General features: G+C 48.3%; 1 long non-coding RNA gene across 1 annotated transcript in view; it reads left to right on the plus strand.

Annotated features, from left to right (window-relative positions):
- The window catches only part of LOC139272601 (uncharacterized), a 68,074-nt gene extending 57,665 nt beyond the window's left edge, over positions 1-10,409 (plus strand). The window contains exon 3 of the long non-coding RNA XR_011594900.1: positions 10,317-10,409. This is a non-coding gene — a long non-coding RNA (uncharacterized lncRNA). The remainder of the gene's footprint in view (positions 1-10,316) is intronic.
- The last annotated feature ends 896 nt before the right edge of the window (positions 10,410-11,305 follow it).

Consider the following 11,305-nt stretch of genomic DNA (forward strand, 5'->3'; position numbering starts at 1 on the left):
GTAGGAGCATGTGTAGCGGCTCTAGCAGCATGCTCAACTTGGGAAGAAAGTTACCAAAATAGTTCAGGAGCCCCAGGAATGAACGCAGCTCCATCGTGGAAGGGGGTCTGGGTGCTCTTTGGATCGCTTCCATCTAGGACGCAGTAGGGCTGATCCCGTCTGCTGCTACCCTCATCCCCAGGAATTCTACCTCTGGAGCTAGGAAGACGCACTTCGCCTTTTTCAGTCGCAGCCCTACCCGGTCCAGTCTGCGTAGAAACATAGAAAATAGGTGCAGGAGTAGGCCATTCGGCCCTTCGAGCCTGCACCACCATTCAATGAGTTCATGGCTAAACATGCAACCTCAGTACCCCATTCCTGCTTTCTCGCCATACCCCTTGATCCCCCTAGTAGTAAGGACTACATCTAACTCCTTTTTGAATATATTTAGTGAATTGGCCTCAACAACTTTTTGTGGGAGAGAATTCCACAGGTTCACCACTCTCTGGGTGAAGAAGTTTCTCCTCATCTCGGTCCTAAATGGCTTCCCCCTTATCCTTAGACTGTGACCCCTGGTTCTGGACTTCCCCAACATTGGGAACATTCTTCCTGCATCTAACCTGTCTAAACCCGTCAGAATTTTAAACGTTTCTATGAGATCCCCTCTCATTCTTCTGAACTCCAGTGAATACAAGCCCAGTTGATCCAGTCTTTCTTGATATGTCAGTCCCGCCATCCCGGGAATCAGTCTGGTGAACCTTCGCTGCACTCCCTCAATAGCAAGAATGTCCTTCCTCAAGTTAGGAGACCAAAACTGTACACAATACTCCAGGTGTGGCCTCACCAAGGCCCTGTATAACTGTAGCAACACCTCCCTGCCCCTGTACTCAAATCCCCTCGCTATGAAGGCCAACATGCCATTTGCTTTCTTAACCGCCTGCTGTACCTGCATGCCAACCTTCAATGACTGATGTACCATGACACCCAGGTCTTGTTGCACCTCCCCTTTTCCTAATCTGTCACCATTCAGATAATAGTCTGTCTCTCTGTTTTTACCACCAAAGTGGATAACCTCACATTTATCCACATTATACTTCATCTGCCATGCATTTGCCCACTCACCTAACCTATCCAAGTCACTCTGCAGCCTCATAGCATCCTCCTCGCAGCTCACACTGCCACCCAACTTAGTGTCATCCGCAAATTTGGAGATACTACATATAATCCCCTCGTCCAAATCATTAATGTAAACATCTGGGGCCCCAGCACAGTACCCCACTAGTCACTGCTTGCCATTCTGAAAAGTACCCATTTACTCCTACTCTTTGCTTCCTGTCTGCCAACCAGTTCTCAATCCATGTTGTGGAGGTGTTCTTCAGTATCGTAACCCGTAATGAGGATGTCGTCCTGAAAAACCACCATTCCTGGAATCGACTTGAGGAGGCTTTCCATATTTCGTTGGAAGATCGTGGCGGCCGAGCGAATCCCGAACGGTCATCTGTTGTACTCAAACAACCCCTTGTGTGTCGTGATGGTGATCAGCTTCTTCGACTCACTCGCCAGCTCCTGGGTCATGTAAGCTGAGGTCAGGTCCAATTTTGAAAAATGTTTGCCACCGGATAGCGTCGCAAAGAGGTCCCCCACTCTCGGTAGCGAGTACTGGTCTTGGAGTGACACCCGATTGATGGTGGCCTTGTAATCGCCACATATCCTGCCCAACCCATCCGCCTTGAGCACCGGCACAATCGGGCTCGCCCAGTCACTGAATTTGACTGGCGAGATGATGCCTTCCCTCAGCAGGTGGTCCAATTCGCCTTCTATCTTTTCCCGCATCACGTACGGCACCGCTCTGGCCTTGTGGTGTACTGGCTTGGCGTCCGGGTTTATGTGCATCGCTACCTTGGCCCCCATGAAAGTGCCAATGCCGGATTGAAATAATGAGTCAAATTTGTCCAGGATCTGTGAGCATGATACTCGCTCCACAGAGGAAATTGCATTGACATCGCTCCATTTGCAGTTCATGACAGCAAGCCAACTCATCCCCAGTAGTGCGGGACCATCCCCTGGGACAATCCAGAGTGGCAGTCTTTTCTCTGAATCTTTGTGGGTCATGACTACCATGGCGCTGTCTAGCACCGGAATGATCTGCTTTGTGTAAGTCCGTAGCTGTGCGTCAATCGGCAATAATTTTGGCCTCCTGGCCTTGGATGGCCACAACTTTTCGAACTGTTTGATACCCATCAGGGACTGGCTGGCCCCCGTGTCTAGCTCCATTGATACTGGGATGCCATTGAGGAGCACTTTCATCATTATCGGTGGCGTCCTGGTGTATGAACTGTATATGTGCTCCACATGAACTCGCTGAACTTCAGCTTCCAGCGATTTCCCCCAGCTTTCATTTCTGCAATTTCTGCAGGTATTTTGCTCACCTCTGCAAACTCCGGCTGAGTGTGTGCCTCCACGCCTCCAGCATGACTTGCGGTTTGAAACAAAAGGTCCCTTGCCAGGTATTGCAGTACTTCCAGGAACGGTGCAGTGGCTCTAGGCCTTTTGGCTAAGAGCATTGGCGCAGAGTGATCCTTGGCGTGTGCAAGGTGACCTCTGGCGTTTGTGATTTGACAAAGAATTGGAACGATTGGCTACGAATTTCAAAAAAAAAACGATGGGAATCTGCTCAGAGCCTGGGCACATGAGGCGTTGTTGACTGATGAAAGCGCTTGGATGTCGTCCCAGTTCCAGCGTATTTTTCCCAGCCAGTTTTTGCCAAACAGTGTGGGGCCATCCTCTGGCACGATCCATAATCGGAGTTTGTGCACTGCTCCATCATAGGAGACTTTGACTTCTGCGCTGCCAATTACAGGAATCAGTTCTTTGATGTAAGTTCTTAGCTTGGTGTGAATGGGGCTGAGCTTGGGCCTGTGTGCCTTGTTGCACCACAGCCTGTCGAAGGCCTTTATGCTCATTATGGACTGACTTGCACCTGTGTCCAGTTCTATGTATACTGGAATTCCATTAAGTTCAACTTTTAACATAATCAGTGGACATTTCGTGGTGAAGGTGTGTACTCTGTACACTTCTGCCTCCTCGGTTCGAGTCTCTAGTTCAGCCTGATCCACCATGGATCGATCTTCCTCTGCAACGTGGTTTACAGCTCGCCTGCACATTCGCTGGAGGTGTCCCATTGTTCTGCAGCCGTTGCACGCATAGTGCTTGAAGCGGCATTGATGGGCCCGATGATCACTTCCACAGCGCCAACGTTGTTAACTACCTCGCATTAACGATTGATGGCGAACTCTGGGGTCGGCAGCAGCCGGCGTGTACGTTCTGCCATCTATATTCCTGCTCGAAAACGACGTTACTTTCTGTACAGTACTAGCCAAAACCTCTTTATGCTGCGAAATTTGTTTGGTATTATCGCTGGTGGACATAAATGCCTGGGCTATAGTTATGGCTTTGCTCAGATTCGGTGTTTCAACAGCCAATAGTTTGCGAAGGATTACCTCATGGCATAAAAACGTCTCTTAACATTTACTCAAGAAATCCATCGAATTCGCAGTGTCCTGCAAGGCGCCTTAGTTAGGCGTCGTAGCTCACCACTTCCTGGCCCTCCAACCGTTGACACGTGTAGAACCGATACCTCGCCATCAAAACGCTTTCCTTCGGATTTAGGTGCTCCCGGACCAGCATACACAATTCTTCATAGGATTTGGTTGTTCGTTTTACCGGAGCTAGAAGATTCTTCATGAGGCCATAGTTTGTTGCCCCACAGACGGCCCTTCGTTTGGCAGTGTTCTCGTCCCCTTCCAGCTCGTTGGCCACGAAGTATTGGCCGAGTCTCTCCACGAGGGCTTTCCAATCGTCCCCTTCTGAGAACTTCTCCAGGATACCAACAGTTCTTTGCATTTTTGCTTGGTTGATCGTTACCTCGTCGCCAATTATTGTGCTCATAATAAAGGATGAAACTGAGTACAGTATGCAGTGAGTAAGTGTGACCTTAGCCTCTTTAATTAGGCTCCAGAGTGTAGGTACCGCATGGGAGGCCTGCTTATATACAGTGCTCCCAAGGGATGCTGGGATCCCTTGGGACTCCAACATGTGGGCCCTCTGGTGGTGGTGTGATACAGGTTGCCAAGGGTTACATACATAACACTATCCTTTTGTGTTTCATGCACAAGTACCCCCAGGTCCCGCTATATTGCGGCACTTTGCAATCTTTCTCCATTTAAATAATAACTTGCTCTTTGATTTTTTTTCTGCCAAAATGCATGACCTCACACTTTCCAACATTATACTCCATCTGCCAAATTTTTGCCCACTTAGCCTGTCTATGTCCTTTTGCAGATTTTTTGTGTCCTCCTCACTCATTGCTTTTCCTCCCATCATGTATCGTCAGCAAACTTGGCTACATTACACTCAGTCTCTTCTTCCAAGTCGTTAATATAGATTGTAAATAGTTGGGGTCCCAGCACTAATCCCTGCGGCACTCCACTAGTTACTGGTTGCCAACCAGAGAATGAACCATTTATCCCAACTCTCTGTTCTCTGGTAGTTAACCAATCCTATATCCATGCTAATATATTATCCCTAACCCCGTGAACTTTTATCTTGTGCAGTAACCTTTTACGTGGCACCTTGTCAAATGCCTTCTGGAAGTCCAAATACACCACATTCACTGGTTCCCCTTTATCCTCCCAGTTTGTTACATCCTCAAAGAACTCCAGCAAATTTGTCAAACATGACTTCCCCATCATAAATCCATGCTGACTCTACCTGACCGAATTTTACTTTTCCAAATGTCCTGCTACTGCTTCTTTAATAATGGACTCCAACATTTTCCCAACCACAGATGTTAGGCTAACTGGTCTATAGTTTCCTGCTTTTTGTCTCCCTCCTTTTTTAAATAGGGGCATGACATTTAAAATCTCCAACTACCTGTAACACTTAATAATTTGGAAGCAACATAAGAACATAACAAATAGGAGCAGGAGTAGGCCATACAGCCCCTCAAGTCTGCTCCACCATTCAATTGATCTGATCTTGGCCTCAATTCCACTTTCCTGCCTGTTCCCCATAACCCTTGACTCCCTTATAGTTCAAGAATCTGTCTATCTTAGTCTTGAATATATTCAATGACTCAGCTTCCACAGCTCCCTGGGGTAGAGAATTCCAAAGATTTATGACCCTCTGAGAGAAAACATTCCTCCATCTTAAAAGTGCGACTGCTTATTCTGAAACTATATGCCCCTAGTTCTAGATTCCCACACGAGGGAAAACATCCTCTCAGCATCTACCCTATCAAGCCCCCTCAGAATCTTATATGTTTCAATAAGATCACCTCTCATTCTTCCAAACTCCAATGAGTACAGGCCCAACCTGCTCAACCTTTCCTCATAAGAGAACCCCTTCATCCCAGGAATCAATTCAAGACTTTAACCCTGCTTATCTGGTGGGAATGATGCAGGTGGGGAGGGGGGTTAAAATGGAGGTCGGGCGGAAGCTGCTGTATTTCCGCAGCACTCTTACCCTCCGGCATTTTAACTCCTGGGTTTTCGGAAGCATGGATTCTGCCCAGGCCTCATAAGTATTGAAATGCTAGTGTCCAACCCCAACGCCAATTTAACTCAGAGATGTGCAAATTGTGCACATTCTCCAAGCCTCCAGCAGTAGCTGGTAACCAGCAGCATCGGGCCAGAAGAGACCCAGGTCAGTGTTTTTTGATTTCTGAAAGGATCCTTGTGGCCTGAGTCGAGCAAGTGTGGTCCGTCTGGTGCAACAAAGAAATTTTGGGCCTCTTCTGCCCCAGGCTTCCCCCTCCTGTTGCCGTAATCGGCCAGGACATCCCCTCCCCCTCCCCTCCCCCTGTCCCCCTCCCGCCCACCCCCCCAGCTCATTTACCTTGCTGGGGACCATTTCCTTTGGTCAGTTGTACAATTTCCCACTTCCAGCCACTGGCCTCCAATTCATCCCCACCAGCTTCTAGCAGGTGTCAGTGTCATGAAATTGAAATGAGGCCCATGAGTTAAAATCTCCCTGGGTTCATACATCGGGGGCCTGATGGGTTGGCACTTGCTTTGGTCTCCGCAACGCTGATTCCCACCTCGAGTTAAAATTGAGGCTTGTTTCTCTCGGAAAAAGACTGAGCTGGTGACCTGATTTTTAAGATTATGAAAGGGTTTGATAGGGTTGACGCAGAGAGGATGTTTCCACTTTCAAGGGAGACCAGAACGAGAGGCCATAAATATAAGATAGTCACTAATAAATTCAATAGGGAATTCAGGAGAAACTTCTTTGCTCGGAGAGTGGTTAGAATGTGGAACTCGCTACCACAAGGAATAGTTGAGGCGAATAACATAGATGCATTGAAAGAGAAGCTAGATAAACACATGAGGGAGAAAGGAACAGAAGGATATGTTGTTGGGGTTAGATGAATGAGAGCGGGAGGAGGCTCTTGGGGAGCTTGTAGCTGTTGGGCCGACTGGTCTGTTTCTGTGCTGTACAGTGTATCTCATAGTATGGGCCTACACATTCATAGAAACAGAGAAATTTACAGCGCAGAAGGAGGCCATTTTGGCCCACCGTGTCCGCGCTGGTCGATAAAGAGCCACACGGCCCTCGGTCAGCAGTCCTGAAGGTTACATATAAACCTATGAACAATGAACAATGGCGGACAGGTAAAAAGCATCCGGCCCAACCAGTCCGCCCCACACAACCGCGATACCCCATGTATCGCAACATTTTACACTCCACCTCACCCGGAGCCATGCGATCTCCTGACAGAGGCAAAAAAACAGATTAAAAACCCAGGCCAATTGGGCGAAAAATCTGGGAAGATTTCTCTCCGACCCCTCCAGGCAATCGAAACTAGTCCAGGAGATCACTCTGGCCATATTAGATTCCCTGAAGTACTTACCTGCGCTAGCCAACAAGAGGTTATCTAATCCCACTTATCAGCTCTAGGTCTGTAACCCTGCAGGTTACAGCTCTTCAAGTGCCCACCCAAGCACCTTTTAAATATGATGAGGGTTTCTGCCTCGACCACCTTTCCAAGCAGTGAGTTCCAGACCCCCACAACCCTCTGCGTGAAGAAGCTTTCCCTCAAATCCCCTCTAAACCTTCCACTAACCACCTTAAATCTATGCCCCCTTGTAATTGACCCCTCCACCAATGGAAATAGGCCCTTACTATCCACTGTATCCAGGCCCCTCAAAATTTTATACACCTCAATGAGGTCTCCCCTCAGCCTCCTCTGTTCTAAGAAGAACAAACCCAGCCTATCTAATCTGTCCTCATAGCTAAGATTCTCCATTCCAATTTTAGTGTCATCTGCAAACTTCTTAATCACACCCCCTATATTCAAATCTAGATCATTGATGTATATCACAAAAAGCAAGGGACCCAGTACTGAGCCCTGTGGAACCCCACTGGAAACATCCGGCCAGTCATAAAAACATCCATCAACCATTACCCTTTGCTTCCTACCTCTAAGCCAATTTTGGATCCAACTTGTCACTTTGCCCTGGATCCCATGGGCTTTTACCTTCGTGACCAGTCTGCCATGTGGGACCTTATCAAAAGCTTTGCTAAAGTCCATATAACACTACATCGTATGCACTACCCTCATCAACCCTCCTAGTTACCTCCTCGAAAAATTCAATCAGGTTAGTCAAACACGACCTTGCCTTAACAAATCAGTGCTGACTGTCCCTGATTAATCCTTGTCTTTCTAAATGCAGATTTATCCTGTCAGGATTTTTTCCAATAATTTTCCCACCACTGAGGTTAGGCTGATTGGCCTGTAATTACTCGGCCTATCCCTTTCTCCCTTCTTAAAAAAGGGTACCACATTAGCAGTCCTCCAGTCCTCCGGCACCATGCCTGAATCCAAAGAGGACAGGAAAATGATGGTCAAGACCTCTGCTATTTCCTCTTTTGCTTCGCTCAACAGCTTGGGATGCATCCCTCGCCGATACGTTGTGCGACATCTTCGTAATTGGCATCGGTCATGAGGCCCTTCTTCACAGGCTATTGTCTGCCGAAACCACCGTCACTCTGCAGAAGGCCATCAGCATCAGCCAGGCGTTCATGACCTCAAGCTGTAGCTCCAAGCAGATGATGACTCACTCTCAGGACTTAAACCCGGCAGGTACTGTAAATAGAATGGCGCCTTTCACTGGCAGAACTGTTGAACGTGAATCTGCCCAGGGCAGAATGTACAGGCCCCCGAGTCCTTTAACTCAGAGTCCGCTGAGGGCTGCAAACGTAAGTCGAGTAGCACCATGCTGGCGTTGCGGAGGTAATCACAGGGCTCATCACCTGCTCTTCATAAGTCAACCCATTCATCTCAGGAATCAACCTCGTGAACCTTCTGCAGAGTGACGGTGGTTTCGGCAGACAATAGCCTGTGAAGAAGGGCCTCATGACCGATGCCAATTACGAAGATGTCGCACAACGTATCGGCGAGGGATGCATCCCAAGCTGTTGAGCGAAGCAAAAGAGGAAATAGCAGAGGTCTTGACCATCATTTTCCTGTCCTCTTTGGATTCAGGGGTCAGAGGGTCTAGTAAGGAAGAGGAACTGAGGGAAATCTTTATTAGTCGGGAAATTGTGTTGGGGAAATTGATGGGATTGAAGGCCGATAAATCCCCAGGGCCTGATGGCCTGCATCCTAGAGTACTTAAGGAGGTGGCCTTGGAAATAGCGGATGCATTGACAGTCATTTTCCAACATTCCATTGACTCTGGATCAGTTCCTATGGAGTGGAGGGTAGCCAATGTAACCCCACTTTTTAAAAAAGGAGGGAGAGAGAAAACAGGGAATTATAGACCGGTCAGCCTGACCTCAGTAGTGGGTAAAATGATGGAATCAATTATTAAGGATGTCATAGCAGTGCATCTGGAAAATGGTGACATGATAGGTCGAAGTCAGCATGGATTTGTGAAAGGGAAATCATGCTTGACAAATCTTCTGGAATTTTTTGAGGATGTTTCCAGTAAAGTGGACAAAGGAGAACCAGTTGATGTGGTATATTTGGACTTTCAGAAGGCTTTCGACAAGGTCCCACACAAGAGATTAATGTGCAAAGTTAAAGCACATGGGATTGGGGGTAGTGTGCTGACGTGGATTGAGAACTGGTTGTCAGACAGGAAGCAAAGAGTAGGAGTAAACGGGTACTTTTCAGAATGGCAGGCAGTGACTAGTGGAGTGCCGCAAGGTTCTGTGCTGGGGCCCCAGCTGTTTACATTGTACATTAATGATTTAGACGAGGGGATTAAATGCAGTATCTCCAAATTTGCGGATGATACTAAGTTGGGTGGCAGTGTGAGCTGCGAGGAGGATGCTATTAGGCTGCAGAGTGACTTGGATAGGTTAGGTGAGTGGGCAAATGCATGGCAGATGAAGTATAATGTGGATAAATGTGAGGTTATCCACTTTGGTGGTAAAAACAGAGAGACAGACTATTATCTGAATGGTGACAGATTAGGAAAAGGGAAGGTGCAACGAGACCTGGGTGTCATGGTACATCAGTCATTGAAGGTTGGCATGCAGGTACAGCAGGCGGTTAAGAAAGCAAATGGCATGTTGGCCTTCATAGCGAGGGGATTTGAATACAGGGGCAGGGAGGTGTTGCTACAGTTGTACAGGGCCTTGGTGAGGCCACACCTGGAGTATTGTGTACAGTTTTGGTCTCCTAACTTGAGGAAGGACATTCTTGCTATTGAGGGAGTGCAGCGAAGGTTCACCAGACTGATTCCCGGGATGGCGGGACTGACCTATCAAGAAAGATTGGATCAATTGGGCTTGTATTCACTGGAGTTCAGAAGAATGAGAGGGGACCTCATAGAAACGTTTAAAATTCTGACGGGTTTAGACAGGTTAGATGCAGAAAGAATGTTCCCAATGTTGGGGAGGTCCAGAACCAGGGGTCACAGTCTGAGGATAAGGGGTAAGCCATTTAGGACCGAGATGAGGAGAAACTTCTTCACCCAGAGAGTGGTGAACCTGTGGAATTCTCTACCACAGAAAGTAGTTGAGGCCAATTCACTAAATATATTCAAAAGGGAGTTAGATGAAGTCCTTACTACTCGGGGGATCAAGGGTTATGGCGAGAAAGCAGGAAGGGGGTACTGAAGTTTCATGTTCAGCCATGAACTCATTGAATGGCGGTGCAGGCTAGAAGGGCTGAATGGCCTGCTCCTGCACCTATTTTCTATGTTTCTATGTTTCTATGTTTCTCTGAACTGCCTCCAATGCAAGTAACTGATATCAGTTGTTGGTAGTGCGGATGTAAGTGTATCCCATGGGTACGGTGCACAATTTACCATTGTGGATTGTTTCAGGTGATGGACCAACGCTACTTGGAAGAAGTTGGATGAGGAAGATTGTTTGGAACTGGGAAGACTTCATCCCTCCAGCAATCGACGTCCTTGTGCTCAGAGGCAGAGCAAGCCCCCACCTTTGGTTGGACCAGGCATCGGAGAGCAGATCTGCGCAGCCCCCGAGGCACAGACCACTCATCACGACTGTATTGCAATGCTCCGGCCGAGACGACCCGAAAGCACCTTCCCGGTTTTAGTGGCAGGACTCCTGGGGAGGAAGATTGGATCCGAGGACACCTTCCCAGCTTCAGTGGCAGAATCCCTGGGAAAGAAGATCGTGGCAGTCGATATCATGGACAGGCAAAAGATGGCGTCCAAACCACGCGGTGCAGCGCTAATGGAGCAAAGACACGTGGTTCCACGCAAGGAAGACGATTGGGGTAAAAGTAGTAAGGTCAATTTAAAGGAGGCCAGCAACCCGCCATTTTTGAATGAACTGCTTGAAATTGGTAACCAATGTAAAAGTCCAGCTGTAATGAGCAAGATGTTGTTGAGCGATGTCGGGTGCAAATTGCAATCAGCCAATGTAGCGGGCGAACACCTAACGGTTATATACAGGTCCAGCGGGCTACCCAATGCTGCAGCCTGCATCCCCGGGACCAGAACGATGTATCATAAAGTGTCCCCATCGCTGGCAGAAGTAGACAAGCTGCAGAGTAAATGATCCCCGGAGAGCAGAGGCACCGGTAGCGATACCCTACCTCAGAACGGTTTAACATTGCAGGCCTCCGATGGCATGAACAGCCACGGGCCAGAAACAGTAAACTGTGCCTATGCTCGCAGTCGGCTACCGTCGCCCACCATCCGGGTGGAAAAGGTGCAGCCCACAAACCCACTCGCCACCACGGCAATGCCCACGAGCGAAGGGTCACCCGCAACGGCTCCTCCGAACGGGACCTGGACCAGCCAGGATCCCAAACTAGAGAGTGCTCACAACGGTGCCCTCAAGG

This window comes from Pristiophorus japonicus, chromosome 9 (assembly GCF_044704955.1).
Source record: "Pristiophorus japonicus isolate sPriJap1 chromosome 9, sPriJap1.hap1, whole genome shotgun sequence".
NCBI lineage: Eukaryota > Metazoa > Chordata > Chondrichthyes > Pristiophoridae > Pristiophorus > Pristiophorus japonicus.